The following is a 22,185-nucleotide window of genomic DNA, read 5'->3' as shown; positions in this document are numbered from 1 at the left end:
TGCCAGCATCTGCTGCCACCTGCATTTTTGATCTTAGCAGTTCTGACTGGTGTGAGGTAGAATCTCAGGGTTGTTTTGATTTGCATTTACCTGATGATTAAGGATGTTGAACATTTTTTTCCAGTGCTTCTCAGCCCTTTGGTATTCCTCAGTTGAGAATTCTTTGTTTAGCTCTGAGCTGCATTTTTAAATGGGGTTATTTGAATTTCTGGAGTTCAGCTTCTTGAGCTCTTTGTATATATCAGATTTAGGATTGGTAAAAATTCTTTCACAATTTGTTGGTGTCCTTTTTGTCTTATTTACAGTATCTTTTGCCCTAAAGAACCTTTGCAATTTTATGAGGTCCCACTTGTCAATTCTTATTTTACAGCACAAGCCATTGCTGTTCTGTTTAGGAATTTTCCCCCTGTGCTCATATCTTTGAGACTTTTCCCCACTTTCTCCTCTATAAATTTAAGTGTCTCTGGTTTTATGTGGAGATCTTTGATCCACTTAGATTTGACCTTAGTACAATGAGATAGAAATGGATCAATTCGCATTTTTCTACATTATAACCAGTGGTGCCAGCACCATTTGTTGAAAATGCTGTCTTTCTTCCACTGGATGGTTTTAGCTTCCTTGTCAAAGATCAAGTGACCATAGGTGTATGGGTTCATTTCTGAGTCTTCAATTCTATTCCATTGATCTACCTGTCTCTCATTGTACCAGTATCATGCAGTTTTTACCACAATTGCTCTGTAGTACAGCTTGAGGTCAGGCATGATGATTCCCCCAGAGGTTCTTTTATTGTTGAGAATAGTTTTTGATAGCCTAGGTTTTTTTTTTGTTTGTTTGCTATTCCAGATGAATTTGCAAATTGCCCTTTCCAACTCAGTGAAGAATTGATTTGGAATTTTGATGGGAATTGCATTGAATCTGTAGATTGCTTTCTGCAGGAGAGCCATTTTTACTATGTTAAGTGCTTGCTTTTGACTTTTTAGAGCCCTAGAATGACCAAGTCATGAATGGCAGTTGGAAGCCTGCAAAGATTACCACCATTTTGAAAAACCAGAAACTTTCTAGGAGTATGACAACTCCTCCATGATTGGTCCTAAAGCTCACCTCATTATTGTACCCTACCTTTAGCCAATCAAAGACTAGCTGGTTTCTCACTAAATGCAGCAGTGCCTGAGGCATCAATCTTTTTTTTTTTTTTTTTTTTTAAACAGTGGAACTTGGAGGAGTGAGAAAGAAAACTATTTCAGTGCAAGAGTCCTGGCTCTGCCTGCGGATTTCTCCCCCAGATTGCCTGGGCCTGAGGCTTCCACTCCTTAAGGAGCTCACAGGAGATGGACACTCTGCAAGCTCTCTGAGTCTAAGGCTTCTGCTTCAGACAGGGAGTTCTCTGGAGCCAGCCTCCAGGAATCAGCCCTCAACTATAGGCAGCAGATTAATTCCAGAGACATCCAACTTCAGACTTCATGTCCTGTTCTCATTAGAAGACATGGCCTTTTCAATCTTACCAGTCACTTGCTGATACCTTAAACCCTTCATCTTCAACCCAGGTACCCAGAAGCATTCTGGGCACTTAGCACTGGGACACTCACCATTTGCTCCACTGGCACCATATCTCAGCACAGAAGGCCCTAGTGTTTTTGTTTCCATTCCAGTAATTACTCCTACATGGCTATGGTAAATAAAAAGTTACTCTTGTCTTTCCTTTGTTTTGTACTTACAGCATTCCTGGCGTGAGTGACAGACACTGGTCACAAATATTAAATGGTGTGTGCCTATAAACTGCTTCACTATGGTCCAAGGTTTTGATGTGAAGATTTGGCCTTTATGATCTAAACACCTTCCTCTAGGCAATACTCCTTACAATTGCCAACTGTCTCCCAATAGCAGCATTCTGTAAAGCAAGACCCACACTGTGGCAAACAGCAGAATGATACAGTACTCTTCCCACACATACCTGATAAAATTAAACTGCTGTGAAGTTTATTTATGAATGACCCCATACTTACTAATAATGAAGAACAATAACCTTTCCCTTGAGAAAACTCTTGCCTCTGGGGAGCACACAGCAGTGTCTGGAAGCAATTCCTGCTGTGAGTGGAATGAGGCCTGTGACTACTCTTGCTTGCCCTTTACAGTGTGAGAATGCAAAGATGCTGTGGCTCACATAAAATGCACAGGGAAGTTTACACAACAAACAATTTTTCACCACAAAGTGTCCCAAGTCCTGCTGCTGAGAAATCCAGCTGCAGTGAGAATGGAATCTCCCAGCACTGCTATTGTGAAGGCAAAAGGATATATGCACATCATGGACCACTGTGGCAGTGGCTTACAAAGGGAAACTTGAACACAGCACATGTCCCAGCAATTATACATCTACATATTTACTGAAGATGTATGAAAATACATTTACACCTAAAACACTTGAATGGGAGTATTCACAACAATATCATCCCTAATAATAACAAACCAAAAATAAGGGCAGATAGGAAAACAAATTATGACACTCAGAAGATGTAAGTTTATAATTCAGGAAAACAAAGTAAAATTACATTGTTGCATGTAGAACGGAAGAACAATTAGAAATAAAGACCAAAGACAGGAACCTTTGTGGCCCTTAGTTAAGTCATGTTTAATGGGAAACTCTAGAAAATTTAGAACCATAATAATAACATCAGGTCAGTGCCTTCTTAGAAAGGAGTGAGAAAAGGGAGTGCAACAAAAGAACAGAAATGTGAGAGGTGTGTGATAGAACACTTCTGCTCTTTAATTCGATTTTTCTTTTTATTGTTTGAGAATCTCACACATGCAGGTAGTATGTTTCATCTAATCTAAACCCCATTCCTTTCCCTCTAATTATGTTTATTTCCTAATCCGTATTCCTTCATAATTTCCTGTGATATTTTATCAAACCCACTGCGTTCACTCAGTTTTGGCTGTATGTATATAAGTGTTAGGCTATAAACTAGAAAATGGGTAGACTCTCAGGAAGTACTTCCCTGAAATCTGTTGATTATCCCTTTCTTCATCAATGATACATTCCCATGGCTCCTTAGTTAGGAATAGGGCTTAATGAGTCTCTCCCTAATGCATGCTTGTATTTTTTGGTCTGGCTTGATTTTGTAGAGTCTTGTACATCTTGTTACATGCTCATGTATACACCTGTCCTATAGTGCTACTGAGTGAGTGAAGTATTCAATAGTCTTGTCCATCTCTTAACCTAGTTAACAAGGAACAAGCAGGATTGACAGATAAACAGTGAGTGTATGCTGAAGTCTTGTAAGATGATTTGAGAGTGGTCCATATTTCTAAACTGAATGACAGCACTGGAAAATATATTCTTACAAAGTCCAATTTTTTTCTGATGGACTTTCACTTTCCAAAAATGATGAGGAATTAAGGAAATTGAAAGAATTGCTACTGTGCAGCCGTTTCCTATGAACTGAAACATCCCTTGCTGGAGACTCAAGGGGGTCATATGAAGCTGGAAGGCATAATCTCGCCAGTCTCAGGAACCTCAGGAAACTTACCAGGCTCACAGAACCCTGATTCCTACTGGATCCAATGTATATATATATATATATACAAGACAGACATAACAGCAGAATCCATTGCCTGGGAGCAGAAGCTTCCTGACTGTCATAGCTGCCCTCTAAGTTGGGCAGGAGCCTGGTGAATTCACTGATTACTTACAAATGAATGAAACAGTCCTGTTTCAGTAACAAACAAACAAATAACTACACACATATATTCCCTACCAGCCCTCGTACAGACTGAAAACTCGAAGGCAAAGATGATTCCAAGGTCCTGCGTTGGACACCCAGCAGAAAAGTCAACATCTGGACAAGCCAGCCATGCCCATGGTTGCCTGCTCCCTACTTGGTTTTGACCAGCTTGGGACTCAGATGACCAGTACACATTACCACTGAGGACTATGCAAATGTCTGTAATCTGTGCTGAAACCTGAAGCCATGTAAACCAGGATGCTGCTGAGGCCCACACTGATTTAAATGGCCTATAATACCACCTGGGGTCATGGTGATGTCCCACAGCACTCATATTGCCACTGAGGGTCTCATCAGGGTCCAAGGCCTGACTGAACCTGGAAGTGAGGGTTTCTGTTGATATCCATGGTCCTTGTTACCACCAAGAGCCATTTGGCAACCAGAATCCAAGTTGATGACTGTTTGCTGTGCTGCCACCAACGTCCATTCTAATGTCTGTGATTGGGTAGATTCCAATGGCCTTGTCTGGGTCCATGATCATGGTGTTGTCACCAGAACTCATGTATTTGCTCATTTTCCATGCTTCTTATGATTGTGAAGAGCAAGGAAACTATATTTGCTATGGTATTGATAATTGTAGACAAGGTCTTGAGATATATGGAAGGTATCTCTGACCACCCCCACCCATTCCCCCTAAAAATACCACTACCACTACAACCAAAAAGTAAGAACCTAGATAATAAATGACAGAAGAGAACTCTTTAAACTTGTGACAGAGATGCCAAGGAGCAGCTCTCTACAGTTAATGGCTTCTGATGTGGGGGTGGGAGGCTGTGAAGGACAGTTGTATTTAACGAGCAGGCCACTGAGAGTTTGACCATGTATCATTGAGTGTATCAATATCACAAAGTGTACTTCTTTTGGGGTTTTGGGTTTCTGGTTTACTTTTCTTTCCTCTCATTTTGAGTTCTTCTTTTGTAGGCAGGAGATCACAGGAGAGGAGTGGACATGTAGGAACTGAGAAGGAATTGTGGAGGCAGAAGATCACAGGAGAGTTGTGGACATGCAGGAACTGAGAGGGAATTGTGGAGGTAGAAGATCACAGGGGAGGCATGGACATGTAGGAACTGAGAAGGAATTGTGATTGTGGTGCATAATGTGAAACTCCCAGAGAATCCATAAAAGAGGTATGTGGGGGGAAAAATGACTCCAAAGCACATAGAGGTAAACTTGTATAAATACTGAGCATAGATAATTTATCTTTTAAAGCCTACTAAAATCACAGCATATTCTGACTTCTATTTGAATAACTTGTCATATAAATTAGAAACAAGAGAGTTCAGAGTCTTAATCCTTAGACTGATTCAGTGAAAACTGAATGAGTATTTGAAAATAAAATATACAACTGGATGGGGGGGGGTCTTACTGCTAATGAATAATCTGCTATCCATCACAATAGTATAATAGTATAATTATCTTCTTTATAATTATGCATAATTTATGTTTCATATGTAAACACTAGGCATGAGAAAATATATTAATGATATATTATAGTATTCTTTTATAACATTTTTTTTTTTGGTATTTCAAGAGAGGGTTTCTCTGTATAGCCTTGGCTGTCCTGGAACTCACTTTGTAGACCAGGCTGGCCCCAAACTCAGAAATTTTCCTGCTTCTGCCTCCCAAGTACTGGGATTAAAGGCTTGCGTGTGTCACTACTGCCCAGCTATGATATTTTAAGAACAATTGAAACTTGGAAATCATTCTATCAAACCAAATCTTCAATAATTTATAAATTTGCAAAGCAAATGATATTATTCCATTTAATGATATTATTCTATTCTATTATATCTAATTATCTATCTATCTATCTATATATATATATACATGCAATCATTTGAATGTCTATTTATTATATTTGAGGTATTTAGAACATAGAGATATTGAAATAAAAAAAGAAGCTACAATGTTGAAATTCTCATGTAACAAAATAATTTTAAAAAATTCCTCTGTTTAAACATCTTTCATAAACATTTCACAATTTATTTTTACTTAGTATTAGTGTGCCTACAAATGTGTACATGCATCTGCTTTTCAAATATAAAAAGTAATTTTGCCTAGAATATAGAGTTACAACTTAGGTACTTCTCAACCACTTCTTTATAATCTGTTTCATAAAGGATATTTTTAACAAATGATACAGAATCTTTCCAATTACAGCTCAAAGTAACAGGAAAATATGATTAATTTGAGAAATAAAAGATAAAAAGCCAACACATTTCACTACAATCTAGGTTAAGCAGTAATTTTGAAGGTAAGAATTGCATTTGTCCTCCAGCAATACCTCTCCTGGGCATATATCCAGAAAATGTCCCAACCGGTAAGAAGGACACATGCTCCACTATGTTCATAGCAGCCCTATTTATAATAGCCAGAAGCTGGAAAGAACCCAGATGTCCCTCAACAGAGGAATGGATACAGAAATTATGGTACATTTACACAATGGAGTACTACTCAGCTATTAAAAAGAATGAATTTATGAAATTCCTAGCCAAATGGATGGACCTGGAGGGCATCATCTTGAGTGAGGTAACACAATCACAAAGGAACTCACACAATATGTATACACTGATAAGTGGATATTAGCCCAAAACTTAGGATACCCAAGATATAAGATACAATTTGCTAAACGCATGAAACCCAAGAAGAATGAAGACCAAAGTGTGGACACTGTGCCCCTTCTTAGAATTGCGAACAAAACACCCATGGAAGGAGTTACAGAGACAAAGTTTGGAGCTGTGATGAAAGGATGGACCATCTAGAGACTGCCATATCCAGGGATCCATCCCATAATCAGCTTCTAAACGCGGACAACATTGCATACACTAGCAAGATTTTGCTGAAAGGACCCAAATATAGCTGTCTCTTGTGAGACTATGCAGGGGCCTAGCAAACACAGGAGTGGATGCTCACAGTCAGCTATTGGATGTATCACAGGGCTCCCAATGGAGAAGCTAGAGAAAGTACCCAAGGAGCTAAAGGGATCTGCAACCCTATAGTTGGAACAACATGATGAACTAACCAGTACCCCGGAGCTCTTATCTCTAGCTGCATATGTATAGAAAGATGGCCTAGTCGGCCATCAATGGAAAGAGAGGCCCATTGGACTTGGAAACTTTATATGCCCCAATATAGGGGAATGCCAGGGCCAAAAGAATGGGAATGGGTGGGTAGGGAAGTGGGGGGGGGGCGCTATGGGGGATTTTGGGGTAGCATTGGAAATGTAATTGAGGAAAATATGTAATAAAAATATTAAAAATTAAAAAAAAAGAAACAAGTCAGAAAAAAAAAAGAATTGCATTTGTCTAGACTTTAAAACCCAAGTTTTGATAAAGAATCCAGCAATACATCTGAATGGAAGAAGGGATAAAATGGACAGGGATTTATTAATGCTCATCACTCCTTAGGCCCTTGCAGTTCAATGACAGTTTCAAAAGGATGTGCTGATAACGGATTTTCCTGGAGTTGACACAGTGTGCCATGCTTCCAGTAAGCCTCTTGTGGAACAAAGAAAGACAGACACTCCTGAAGCCTGAATAGATGACTGAGAGCTCTGAACCCAAATGGTAGTCTTTCCCTTAGGCTTTTGTGTGATATATATTAAAATGTACTAGTTAAATACAAAAGCTGCAGTGAAAATTATTTTCCTGTTTCCAGAACCATTGAAAGCATGTGCCAAATGTATTAATATTCGGGAAAATAGCATTGCTTGCAATTTATTTATTAAAAAAAAATTTATATTTTGCAGGTCTAAATGTCTCTGCATTTATCTTAACTATATCACTGAAAATGCCAATGCAGTAGTAATGATAACCTTACTCAACAAATACTGAAGAAGCATTTCTTTTGTTTTGTTTTGCTTTTTTGTTTTTTCAAGACAGGGTTTTTCTGTGTAGCCCTGGCTGACCTGGAACTAACTCTATAGACCAGGCTGGCCACGAACTCAGAAATTCATCTGCCTCTGCCTCCCAAGTGCTGGGATTAAAGGTGTGCACCACCATGCCCGGTCCCTCAATAAGCATTTTAACCAAATTATACATCAAAATATATAAAGACAGAAATCACCGTCTGAATATAAAATCAGTATCCATAGTATCATGATATTAGTATCATGGCCTAATAGAAAAAACCCAAGACAGTAAATTAAGGCTGATTCAAATTTTATACATTTGTTCTAGTAGCTAATTCTTCCTATCATCTCTGAAAGGTTAACCTGTATGTAAGAAAAATTATCTTCTAAAATATAGCAAGTATACAGTTTTATTTCCTTTGCATTTGTACTACTGATGAAATACTTTTATTTTTAATATAGTTACATACATACAATTTGTGAATTAATTGGCGTTTCTATTCTGTGATGAAACACTATGACCAAAAAGCAAGTTGGGAAGGGAAGGGTTTGCATTTGGTTTACACTTCCACATTATAGTCTGTCTTTAAAGAAAGTCAGGACAGGAACTCAAAGTAGACAGGTATCTTGAGGCAGGAGTTGGAAGAGAGGATGCTTTTACTAGGTTGCTCATTGTGGCTTGCTCAGTGTGCTTTTTTATTGAACCCAGCATCACCAGCCCAGAGAAAGTCCCACCCACAACGGTCTAGGACCCCCACCCCCATGAACCACTAATCAATAAAATGGCTTACAGTTGCCATCTATGCAAGCATTTTCTCAATTGAGAATCCCTCTTGTCAGATAACTTTATGTAGTGTCAAGTTGGCATAAGACTAGGCAGGACAATCTGGAAGATATTAAGATACTACATCTTCTATAGGAAGATTTGGGGATCACTAAACTGGAGTATATATAGTTATTTTTTCTTTATAGTCATTGTAATAGTCATGACATACATTCTGAATCTTCATGTTTCATTGAAATTTTCATGAGCATGAGTCAAGAATTTGTAAAATAATGCTAAAGTTAGGAATACATAATTTTTTACAGAAAATTTTCAAGGTATCCTGAAATTATACATACCATTGGGATTATTAGAGTACCTAAAAATTAGTCTTTAAATATTACAATAAATAATAAAGTTTAGGAAACAACTAAATGTGTTAGAAGTGAACTTAAAATTTATGTCAGTCTTCTCAGAACCACAGTTACCAACTGAAGAGAAAGCTAAGCCTATGTACATATACATTCAGTGCTTTCAGGAAGTTTTACCTTTAAGGGGAGAACAATGATCCTTCCTTTATCTTATTTCCTACATATGTTTGTGTACATTACTATATAATATGTGTACATACCTATGTCTTAGTCCCTTTTCTATTACTGTGAAGAGACACCACAACCAAGACCACTCTAATAAAAAAATCATTTAATGGGCATGGATGGGGTTGTGGAGGAGCTTGCTTATAGCTTTCAAGGATTATTCCATGATCGTCATGGCAGGAAGCAGATAGGCATGGTGCTAGAACAGCAAGAGCTTAAGGTCCTGATCCACACTAACGAGAGAAAAAGTAAGTTACATTTTAATGCATTCATTCTTATACACAGTGCACATATATGTGTGTGTGTGTTTGTGTGTGTGTGTGTGTGTGTGTGTATAACAACCAGTTTCCCTTTACCTAATAGATCTACAACAGCAACTCACTACAATTCTTGTCTCTCTACTGATACCAACTGCTAGCAAGAAGTAGTCACTACCCTGAATTTTGTAATTTATTCATTTATAAAGTCAACTTGTTTTGGTAGCTTTGAAACTTTTTCTGTAAAAGAATATTAAATCACATGTTCCTTCACACCTGGATTCTGTTTCTCAATATTATTGTTTTAATGAGATATATTTTTGTTTTTGACTATAATCATATTATATTCATTGTTCTTTGTATTGTATTTTTTCTTCATGTGATCTACATAATTCAGTTATAAAATGTTTATCTATATGTCATTGGATATTTGTAATTTTAAAAGATGTTGTTCTTATTATGACCAACACATCAGAGTTTAAGTTTAAGTAAAGTACATAATACTACCTGAGGACCCAGCTATACCACTCCTGGGCATAGTCCCAAAAGATGCTCCAACATATAACAAGGACACATGCTTTAATATGTTCATAGATTGGGAGGGACAGAGGAGGGGAATGGGAAAAGGGGGGCAAAATCATGAATGGGAGGAGACAGGAGATATACAGAAGGTCAGGAAATTGTACAGAGGTATGTAGTAATGAGTGATGGGATACTGGGGTAGCCACCAGAAAGTTCCTAATGCCAGGAAAGCAGGAGGATCCCAGGACACAAAGGGGATGACATTAGCTGAAATACCCAACAAAGGGGAAGAAGAATCTGTAGAGACCATATCCAGGGGTTAGGCAAGGCCCCTGTTTAAGGGATGGGGTTACCCACCCATCTAAACCTTTTAACCCATAATTGATCTTGCCTAAAGGAAATACAGGGATAAAGAATGGAGCAGAAACTGAAGGACAGGGCACACAGAAAGTTCCCCACCTGGGAATTCATCCCATAAGCAGCCACCAACCCCAGACCCTATTCTTGATGCCAAGTAGTGCTTGCTGACAGGAGCCTGATATAACTGTCAAGTGAGAGTCCCTGCTAGAGCTTGTCAAATACAGATGCAGATTCTTGCAACAAACCATTGGATTGAGCATACAGATGCCAATGGAGGAGTTAGGGGAAGGATTGAAGGTGCTGAAAGGGTTTGCATCCCCATACTTATATCAAGCAAAGCAGACACTCCCCACCCCCAGAGCTCTCAAGGAATAAACCACCAACCAAAGAGTACACCTGGAGATTGAAAACCTAGGAAAGAGAACAGGAGTCACAGATGTATCACCAACAGAATACAAGAGATAGAAGCAAGAATCTCAGTGGCAGAAACAAATGAAGACAGACACAACAGTCAAGGAAAATACAAAAAGCAGAAAGCCCCTATCTCAAAACATTCAAGAAATCCAGCACACAATGAAAACACCCAACCTGAGAATAATAGATACAGAAGAGAGTGAAGATTCCCAACTCAAAGGGCCAGCAAACGGCTTCAACAAAATTATAGAAGAAAACTTTCCTAACCTAAAGAAATGCCCATAAACATACAAGAAATCTATAGAACACCTAACAGATGAGACCAAAAAAGAATTTCCTCTTATAATAATAATTAAAACACCAAATGCACAGAACAAAGAAAGGATATTGAAAGCAGTAGGGAAAAAAGTCAAGTAGCATATAAAGGCAGACCTATCAGAATTATACCAGACTTCTCACCAGAGACTCTAAAAGACAGAAGGTCCTGGGCAGATGTCATACAGAATGTAATAGATCAAAAATACAACTCAGGCTATTATACCCAACAAAACTCACAATTAACATAGATGGAGAAACCAAAGTTTTTCAAGAAAAAAGCAAATTTAAATAATATATTTCTACTATTCCAGCCCTACAGACGATAATAGAAGGAAAATTCCAACACAAGGAGGAAACTATACCCAAGAAAAATCAAAAATTAATCTTTTTACAACAAACTCCAAAGAAGAGAAACAAGCAAATCTAATTCAAGCTTTAACAACAAAAATAACAGGAAGCAATTATCATTGGTCCTTAATATCTCTCAACATTAAAGAACTCAATTCCCCAATTAAAAAATACATAAGCTAAAAGACTAGACATGAAACACGATCCAGCTTCTTGCTGCATACAGGAAATGTACCTCAGAGTCAAAGACAGACATTCCCTCAAAGTTAAAGTATGGGGAAAAAATTTCCAAGCAAATGGTCCCAAGAAACAAGCTGGAGAAACCATCCTAACAAAATAGATTTTTTTTTGCATCCAACAAAATAGATTTTCAACCAAAAGTTATCCAAAAAGATAGGGAAAGTCACTACATACTCATCAAAGGAAAATCCACCAGAATGAACTCTCAATTCTGAATATCTATGCTCCAAATGCAAGGGAACCCACATTTGTAAAAGAAATGCTACTACAACTCAAAACACACTTTGAACCTCACACAATAATCGTAGGAGATTTAAACACCCCACTCTCACCAATGGAAAGATCATAGAAACAGAAACTAAATAGAGACACAGTGAAACTAAAAGAAGTTATGAACCAACTATATTTAACAGAACATTTCACCCTAGAACAAAAGAATATAACTTCGTCTCAGCATCTCATGGTACCTTCTCCAAAATTGACCAAATACTCAGACACACACACACACACACACAAATCTTCAAAAGTTGTAAGAACATTGAATTAATCCTATGTATTCTATCAGACCACAACAGACTAAGGCTGGTCTTTAGTAACAACAAAAACAACAGAAAGGCCATACACACATGGAAGCTGAATTATTATCTACTAAATGATAACTTGGTCAGGGAAGAAATAAATAAATTAAAGAATTTTTTTAGAATTCAATGAAACTGAAAGCACAACATACCCAAATTTATGGAACACAATGAAAGAAGTGCTATGAGGAAAACTCATAGCTCTGAGTGCCTCCAAAAAGACACTGGAGAGAACATACATTAGCAGCTTAACAGCTCATCTGAAAGGTCTAGAACAAAAACAAGCAAGTACCCGCAACCGTAGTAGAAGGCAAGAAATCAAACTCAGTGCTGAAATCAACCAAGTAGAAACAAAAAGACCTATACAAAGAATCAACAAAACTAGGAGATGGTTTTTTGAGAATCAAGAAGTTAGACAAACCCATAGCCAGGTTAACCAGAGGGCACAGTATCCAAATTAACTAAATCAGGAATGAGGAAGAAGACATAACAACAGAAACCAAAGCAACTCAAAAAAAATAATCAAATCCTAATACAAAAGGCTATATTCAACCTGGATGAAATGGATTTTCTAGACAGAGACCAGGCACTACAGTAAAATCAGGATCAGATAAATCATCTAAACAGAACCATAACCTCAAAGGAAATATATGCAGTCATTAAAATCTTGTATCGAAAAAGAGTCCAGATGATTTTAGTGCAGAATTTTTTCAAACTTCCAAAGAAGATCTAATACTAATATTCTTCAAACTATTCCACAAAATAGAAACAAAAGGAACACTACCCAATTATTTCTATGAAGCCACAGTTACACTAATACCTAAATCACAAAAACACCCAACATAGGAAGAGAACCACAGACCAATTTCCTTTATGACTATCCGTGCCAAAATACTCAATAAAATTCTCTCAAACTGAATCCAAGAAACAACAAAAATGATCATCTACCATGATCAACTAGTCTTCATCGCAGGGAAGCAGTGGTGGTTCAACATATGAAATCCATCAATGTAATCAAGATATAAACAAAGTCAAAAGGAAAGAAAAAAAAAACATAATCATCTAATTAGATTAGGAAAAAAGCTTTAATAAAATACAACACCCATTCATGTTAAAACTATGGAAGAGATCAGAAATTTCAGGTGCACATCCACGTATAATAAAAGCAATTTACAGCAAACCAGTAGCCAACATCAAACTATATGAGAAGAAATTCAAAGCAATCACATTAAAATCAGGGACTGGACAAGACTGCCCATTCTCTCCCTACCTATTCAATATAGAACTCAAAGTTCTAGCCAGAGCAATTAGACAACAAAAAGAGAATAAAGGGGTGCATATTTGGAAGGAGGAAGTCAAGTTATCACTATTTGCAGATTATATGATAGCATCATAAGTGACCCCAAAAATTCTAGCACAGAGTTCAAACATTTGATAAACAACTTAGGCAAAGTGACGGGATGTCATATTAACTCAAGCAAACAGTAGCCTTCCTCTACTCAAAGGATAAAAGGTATGAGAAAAAAATTAGGGAAACAACATTATTCACAATAGTCACAAAAAATATAAAATACCTTGGTGTGACTCTATCCAAGCAAATGAGTGATCTGTATGACAAGTCTCTGAAGAAAGATATCAAAGAATATCTCAGAAGATGGAAAGATCTCCCATGTTCATGGATTGGAAGGATAAATATAGTAAAAATGACCATCTCACCAAAAGCAATCTACAGATTTAATGCAATCACCATCAAAATTCCAAAAAAATTTTTATGTGTATGAGTATTTTGCCTGTATGCATGTATATGTACTATGCTCATGTGTCTAGTATCTGTGAAGGCCAGAAGAGGGCATTATATTGTCTGGGACTGGAGTTATAGACAGTTATGAGCTACTACATGGGTGCTGGGAACTTAACTGAGGTCCTCAGCAAGACCAGCCAGCGCTCTTAACCACTGAACCATCTATCTAGCCAAAATTCTTAATAGACAATTGTGGGATATGGCAGAAGAGGGGTACGTGAGGGAGGGAGGAAGGGAGGAAAGGAAGAAGGTATGGATGGAGGGAGGAGGAGAAAGAGGAGGAAGTGGAGGAAAGAAGGGTGGCAGTATCAGAATCTGGAGATGTGAAAGAGGTACAGAGGGTCAGGAAATAGAAGAAAATAGGAAGCCGGGGGTATGCGGAACTGGGGATCACCACTGGAGGGTCCAAGACAGCAGAGAAATATGAAGCTCTCAGAACCCAATTGGAATGACTTTAGCCATAATGCAAAGAAAAGGGGGAGATGGAACCTGTGGAGACCACCTCCAGTAGATAGGCACAGATGCTGGTCGAGGGACAGAGCCACTCACCCATCTCAATTTTCTTTTAACTCAGTAATATTCCTGTCCAAAGGAAGAACAGGGACAAAAAATGGAACAGAGACTGAAGGAAGTGTCACCCGGGGAACTTTCCCACCTGGGGACACATCCTGTCTGCAGACACCAAACCCAACACTGTTGTGGTCAAGAGGTGCTTACAAACAGGAACCAATTATGGCAGTTACTGGAGAGGTCCACCCAGCAACTGACCAAAGCAGAGGCGAATGCTTGGAGCCAACCATCAGGCTGAACTTACGGAACCTGATGGGGGAGCTGGCAGAAGACTGGAGGAGCAGAGGGGAATGGCAACTCCATTGGAAGAACAATACAGGCTGGCCTGACCACCTGGTCACTCAGAGACTAGATCACCAACCAAGGGATCTTTATTTCCAGATATATATGTAGGCTTTGCTGGACAGCAAGAGGAGGGGAGGCCCTTGGTCCTAGAGAGGTTTGATGCCCCAGAGTAGGGGGATAGTGGAGAGGTGGAGCAGAAGACTGTGGGTGGGTGGGGAAGCACGCTCATATAGGCAAAAGGGAGGTTGGGAGAGCAGATGTGGGATGGAGGGAGGGGTGGTGGATGGGTAACCCAAAAGTGGAATATCATGGGATGGAGGGGGGGTTGATGGACAAGGTAACCACGAATTGGAATATCATTTGAGATGTAAATGAACGGAATGATTAATAATAAAAAAAAACAATCAAAAAAAGAAAATGACTTTGAAAAAGGTCCAAATAGATATTCTGCAAATAGAAAAATCACATAACAAGAGTTTAAAATATGCAAATAAAAGGCACATTGAAAAAACAAAATGTAGCAGAAGAATGATGTTCAAGGGTCCAATACAAAGTTCAAACAATAGAAAATACTACTCCAGAAATGATATCTAGTAAATATGATCAAAAACTAAAAAAAAAAAAAAAAAACCTTCTATAACTGTATTCTCTTGAGGGTAAATCGAAGAATCCCCAGGGTAAAGAAAGACCTGATATAAATTGGGAAGTTAGACAATTCAATTGATGAAATTATAACCAATTTTTTCTGAAATGAATTTTCAAGCATAAGAGGCATTCAGAAGTTTAACTAGACTGGACTAGAAAAGAATATCTGTACAAAGTATTATCATCATGATGTCAAATACACAAAACTGAAAAACATAAAAATTAGAAAATGGGGCTGGACAGATGGCTCACAGGTCATGAACACTGTGCTTTGCCAAAGACCCAGGTCTGACTCCCAATACCCATACAGCAGCACAAAACTTCAGTTTAATAGAAGCCAACCCTGTCTTCTGTCCTTAAAGTGTAGTAAGTACACAGATGGTAGAGAGACTTACATGCAGACAAAATACTCATACATAAATAAAATTTATATATATATATATATATATATATATATATATATATATATAAACCAGTAAGAGATAAAGTCAGTTCACACACAAGGCCAAGTATTAGATTTCCATCGAATCTCTTCTTTACAATCCTACAGCACAAGAAAGCATGAAATGATATATTTCAGTCCCTGAAAGAATACAATTTTCTAGCAAGATTATTGTAAATAGTAAAGGTATGTGTTGAAATTAATAAAGAAAGAAAATAATTAGCACAGTAGTAAATGAATAGTAAGGCGATTCTTGACAACCAAGATAGTACTAACATATGGGTAGATTTAGGGGCTGTCTGCAAACGCTTATAGGTACCAGCCTTTAGATCTTTGCCAATTCTTGGGTTCATGTAGAAACCCTTGGCATTGATATCCAAGACTAAGTCTTATGTGCTCATGTTCCCTCCCAGAGTGGGTAGAATCTGGATCTCCCCTCTGCTGCTTATGTTTTGGGGAGGGTATTAGAAGCAGTTTGCTACAGGGTTAATACAATTGCAACAACTCAGTTCTTGAGTATTCCCCTTCAGGTAAGGTTGTAGGACTCCACCTGGTACTGATCTTAATAACAGTGGGTCTGGTGCTTGGTTTCAAGTTAAGGAAGTGAGAAATTAACTCTCCCTCCTTTCCTCTACCATGTATCTTCACTCTTCAAACTATTCTCTGCTCAGATTTCGGGGACAGATGAGAAGAACAGCTCTTTTATTTCTGCTTTCAAGAAAATACCATTTGTTGCCATTGATATTTTTTTTTTGTTTATTTGTGTTTTGTGTGCAGATATACAGTAGGAAAAACAACTATTAACATAAATAACAATGTCTCTAAACAGAACAAAAACAAAACAAAACAAAACAAACAAGCAAAAAAAAAAAAAAACCCACAGCAAATGTTCAAGAACATCATCTACCAAATGGTATTTCAAAGCCTGACTTAGAAAGCCATTATCTCTTTGGTGTGGTTGTCACTGATGCTGTATTGCAAACAAGACTGAGGCACATGGCTCTGGCCTTCCTCATTTATTTCCAGATCCTTTGGGAATGTTTTTATTTCCTCAGCAGCATTAGAACAATGACTGTATATTAATCTATTTCTGGTCCACAGTGCCAGTCAAGAATGTATGTTATAGAGTGCTATATTTTAGGTGTAGGAGAATACATAGCAGCATGAATACAGTATGGAACTGCTTGCATCATAAAGTGTGTTTCCATGGGATAAGCCACATTACCCACAGGAAACCATCTTGTTGTATACCCCTTGGTGACATTGACTTCACTCTCAAGCCCAGGCTGCCTGACATTTACAAAGCTCCATCTCTGACTGTGGGTTCTAGGTTTACAGGAGGGGAGAGGAAACCCGAATAAGGAACATGGTCTTAAGAGTCAAGAGCTGTAAATCAATTTTTATTTATAAGAAATAAAATGTTTAATAAACAGGCTTTAAAAGTACAATTACTAAAAAGAGATAAAAATAAAATCCAAATATGAAAACCAAACACGAACATATAACTTCATCAAAACCTAAAACACGAATAAAACAATAAAGAGCAAACTTTAACCAAAACTAACAGAAAATGATTCTACATCATCACCCTTTCACTGCATATTAAGAAGTACAGACCTACAGCTTGTATCTCCTCTTGGACTGCTGTTGGCCGGGCAGTCACCTCAGATGTCTCTCAAGGGGTGTTGCCAGAACAGGAAAGGGAATAACACCCTGAATCAGCTGGCTCACTGGCTTTCTCCTATTCACATTGCATAAATGTACTGAATGTAATAAGATTAATCCAAGGTAGATTGGGAATGTTGGGGATGGAGTTCAGCAGGGGGCTCCTGAGGTGGAAACTCATTCTGCAGGAGGCTCTCTTCCTGGGATGTGCACATTTCAGTTCTTGCTGGAGTCCCTGAGTCCTAGGAGAGGAAGGCAGTTCTTAAGACACAACCTTGGTGGAGACCTAAATATCAGCTCTCAGACTGCTGTCTCCCACCACTTCAATAGGATAGTTAACACTGATCTATTAACTGAAACCATTGCTGTTATATACATGCAGGGCAAAATGTCAAACAACACTCACAAACACATGAACTGGCAAGCTGTCACTCAGACTTCTATGCTTGCAAAACAAGAATTGGGCAACAGGAAGAGATCTCATTGGATTGCAAGAAAAAGGAGAAGCCCACATGCCCCCCAGATTAATGACCATGAGAAGCATTCATTTGATATGTGCATTTCGATTTTAACCCTGGAAGGTTCTTCCCACCTCAAGTCACATGACCCTTGCATGACCTTTGTCCCAGGACCTAGATGCTGCTCAAAACTCTGCATATCATCCCACATATCATGAACACATGCAGAAATATAGTATGTTATTCATCTGTCACCTTTTCTAGACTTCATATTAAAGCAGTGCAGCAAGGTACACTTGCCAATGATTTAGTTTCTCACAAGAGGCTAACTTCCCAGAATATGTGTGTATAAAAAGAGCAGTGAACAACTACATTCCATGAGGTGGGTGGCTGGTTGGGAGTGTGGATTAGAAAAGCAGTAGGGAAAAGCAAAGATTAATCCAATGGGGCAATGTTGTCACAGCATTAACATAACTGAGCTGTTTGTCCCTACCTGAAGTTGTTGGGTCTCATGGTTGCTGGTCTGCTCCTGTTCGTCCATTCAGGTTCAAGTCAACCAAATATTTCTCAATGAGAGCCCAATCAATCTGTACTTCCTTGCTCTCTTGCTCCAGTGTGACGGACATCTTTGTAAGATTCTTCTTTTCCATCATGATCTGGCTCTGTATGTTCCTGGAAACACCCTCTGCATAGTAAGATCCTGCAGCCTCCTCCTCTCATTCTTAGGTATAGGCCCATTAACCCCACCAGGATCCTGGTTCCCATGAAGACCTAATACAATCCATCTCAATAAATCCATGACAGCTGTACAAACAGCAAACAGCCATTTCAGGGAAGAAGAAATTATTGCTACAGCCTGAACACCAATGAGGGTCCATGTCTCTCCAAAAGAAAGAGGGATCTCCATCTATCATTGACTGCCCAATGCACTAGGGCAACATCAATTAGTAGGGTGCAAATAGCATCAGAGTAGATCAGCAGAATCAAAGGGAGGGCATTCTATCCTTATGTTATGTCACACTCAGCTCTCTAAAACACTGCCTGAGAACCAGGCTCTCAGTACTGCATCATGACTATGCACAATCACTCTTCTACTGAGAGGCTTCTAAGGATGCCTGGACAATGCTGGGAGGGGTAAGAGTCTCTTACGGATTTATGAAAACTGAGTCTATTATCCCAAGGCACATTGATGCCTAAAAGCAGAAGGGATAGAAGCAGAACTGCAGATTCTCCAGTCCATAACCCAAGGAAGGCAGAAATTGCCATTCCACTGTTGATTGGCTTGCTAAATGGTACTTACATAAAGTAGAATTTCCACTTAATGAGCTCCTGGATGTTCTGTTGGGCCTCAAATATCCCCTTCTCTAACTTGGACTGAGAGGACAGGATCTGGTTCTTCTCTGATATCAGTTGTTCATAGAATGGATTTATCTTCTCCAAGGGCTTGGTCCTAGGAAGAAAGAACTCCATGAACATGGGCTTTTAGGAACACATTTCTCAGGCTGAGTGCTGGACTACCCCAGCCATGGAAAGCACATTCTGGATTCTATATACTGGGATGATCTTCAGCTTTGAAAATTTGTTATCCTGGTCCAGGACAGCAGAAGCTAAGCATCAAGATGGAGGGTTCCATGGCTCCCTGTGTTCACTCAGTAGGCTTGGATGTTGCAGTCTAACCAGCTATGTTCTCAAGATCCTAGGCCACAGGTCTTTGCCCACCAGAAACCTGTGATTACATTTTTTCTGTTTTCACCACTGGGGTGGTAAATCCTAAATAACTTTTAACATAGAAACAGACCTTAAACATAACCCTGGAGATGTGATCAGACATCACCACAGCTTTATAATATGCCCAAAAGATACAAGTGTGTGGACAACTGCGACCACATAGGCAAAGAAGAGTGTTGAATAAAGTAGGAGCTCTGAGACTTCAGCACTAACATCACCTTGAAATTGTTATGAAAATAAATCCTCAAGTCAAAACACAGATCTCATAGGTTCCCAAGTTTGGAGGGAAAATTAAACATACAAAACTCATGCACATGTAGGTACATGTGCACACACACACACACATATGGAGGAGAAAAGGAAACAGTCAGAGAATGAGAGACAGAGACAGAAACAAGGAGCACAATGAGATGCAAAAGAAATGTATGCGACATTACTGTCTCTCAGTATAAGGCACACAGACAAAGAGGAACAGGAATGAACCTCAGGCCTTCTAGACAAGCACTGAGAAGGAAAATGTGGGACCAGGCCCCTCTAGATACTACGAGGAGCTTCTAAGCACTCAGTCACCTGCAAGGCAAGTACAAACACTCACCATAAGCTCACATCACCTAGAACCTTAAAAAGCCACATCCTGTCAAGTGCTTTCCAAATGCATGCTGGGAACTCACTCTCTACTGCCTCTATCCCTGAATTCTTCATTCAGAATACAAGACCTTCTTTTCTACTGGAGGAAGCGGAAAAGCCCATTTCTCATCTCCCTCCTGACCAACCTTCAGGTTCTGCCTCTCCACTATGAAGCATGCATGGACATGAGGTTGGGCATAGGGATGATCTGGTGGTACAGCTTCATAGAACCCACCTCCTTTAAAGGATAAGCTGAGGCTGACATTGAAGACCCCAGACTGACACCACAATGTTTGGAGCAATGCATACCTCTTGTAGTTGGATCTCTTTTTGAAAGCGTTCAGGTGATCACTCTGCTCATTTCTCTTCTGGATAAGGAGCTGCAGCTCTGTGGTCAGCCTCTCCTTTTCCTTTTTGAACTCATTCTTGCTTAGGTCAGGTGCAGTGGATGATGTGTGTCTTCGAGCCCCTTTAGGTAGAAGAATACAAAAATACTTTCATGTGAGAATTCAAAGAGTGTAGGCAGACCACCAAGAGAGAGACCATGCCTGGAAACTAGTGACACCAGAAAGCCTTTGGTCTGGGCTTGAGAGGCCTCCACAGTGGCTCTCAGTTCTACCAGTATTCTAGAGAGACCAGGAGATGTAAACAGCCAGGTGTTTCCTCTATCTCCCTAAACATGCTTATTATTACCAGAGAGATGGCTTACTCAAGATGATTATCAGCTGAACAGAGTGCAATTTGGCTTCAGAGCCATTATTCCTGTGGTTTCACAAGTCAGATGATAAAATCACTATTCTCAAGTACTTTAGTGCTTGGAGATGCTCAGATCTCCTACCCATTTATGCTAGCCTCAGGACTTGGGCTTCAAAAGTCATGCAGTGGGACAACATGGTCAAAATGCTATCAATTGCCCCTACTGAAACACCAAACACCCAAGAAGTAGCAATAGGATCCCTTCTCTGTCTGGGTGTATCCACTATGACAGGTCTGTGGTTACAGTATAGAAATGCCTGCCACTCACAACTGGTAATAAAGAAAGGTAAAGTGGGAAGTGTCATGGACAGGATGTCAGAGTCATTCTGAGAACATGAGGTCATGACCTGGAGCACAATTCTCTCCATCATACTACACCCAGATAGCCACTGAAGTTAAAGAACCCTGAGAGTGAAATACATTCATGCCCTTCCCTAAAAGGGCATAGGTTAGACCCTCTGTGACTCCTGATGGTCTCATTGCGTCCCCATGTAACACCCACAATCCTCAGTGAATGTAAATACTTCTTAGCATAACAATTTTGGCCTTGCCAACTCCTGCTTAGGGGATGGAGAAAGTAATGTTCTGAAATCCTTGATGTTCAAGAATTTTGATAATTATTGAATTCTTTTGCTACCCAGAGACTCCAGTTCCTGTGCCCCATTAGTAGAAAGGCCATGTCAGGCCACCCCTTCCAGGGAGCTCAACATCCACTTCCCAGGACTTACGCCACATTCTCCAAGTCCACCTCCTTCGTCCTTCATTACTCTCAGATGGAAGGCCAGCATCCTCCCTCCTCCCTCTGTCCTCTCTCCGATCCACACTGGATCTCCCAAAAAGATGGGAGAGTCGAGAAAACATGTTCACCAACTTAGTGGCTATACACTGAGTGAGAATCCTAAGTGAGATTGTTGCTACAACACTGGTGACATCACAGGAGATGCCAAGAACTCTCCAGGAGACAATAGATTTTAACAAGAAGGGATTGCTGATGTCATGGGCTATAGCCTTTGCCTCCCTGCTAATGTTCTCCCTGTACTGACAGGAAGCTGAGGTGTATACCTGCCAGTATAGCTACAGCCATTTTGTTATCTGTTACCACCTATTTCAGATTGTTGCTGTAATAAGCCTGCCAATCACTGTTATAGAAAAATAACTTGACTCAGAAGAAGGTCCTGGTGAT

At 39.3% G+C, this 22,185-nt stretch overlaps 1 pseudogene; it reads right to left on the bottom strand.

The window, feature by feature from the left end:
• Window positions 1–17,513: 17,513 nt before the first annotated feature.
• Window positions 17,514–21,863, bottom strand: LOC147004952 (uncharacterized; annotated as a pseudogene).
• Window positions 21,864–22,185: the final 322 nt, after the last annotated feature.

Source organism: Mus caroli, unplaced genomic scaffold (assembly GCF_978045245.1).
Source record: "Mus caroli unplaced genomic scaffold, Mus_caroli_1 scaffold_4, whole genome shotgun sequence".
Lineage (NCBI taxonomy): Eukaryota > Metazoa > Chordata > Mammalia > Rodentia > Muridae > Mus > Mus caroli.
The sequence above is the reverse complement of the archived record's forward strand: the minus strand, read 5'-3'. Positions and strand labels throughout refer to the sequence as shown.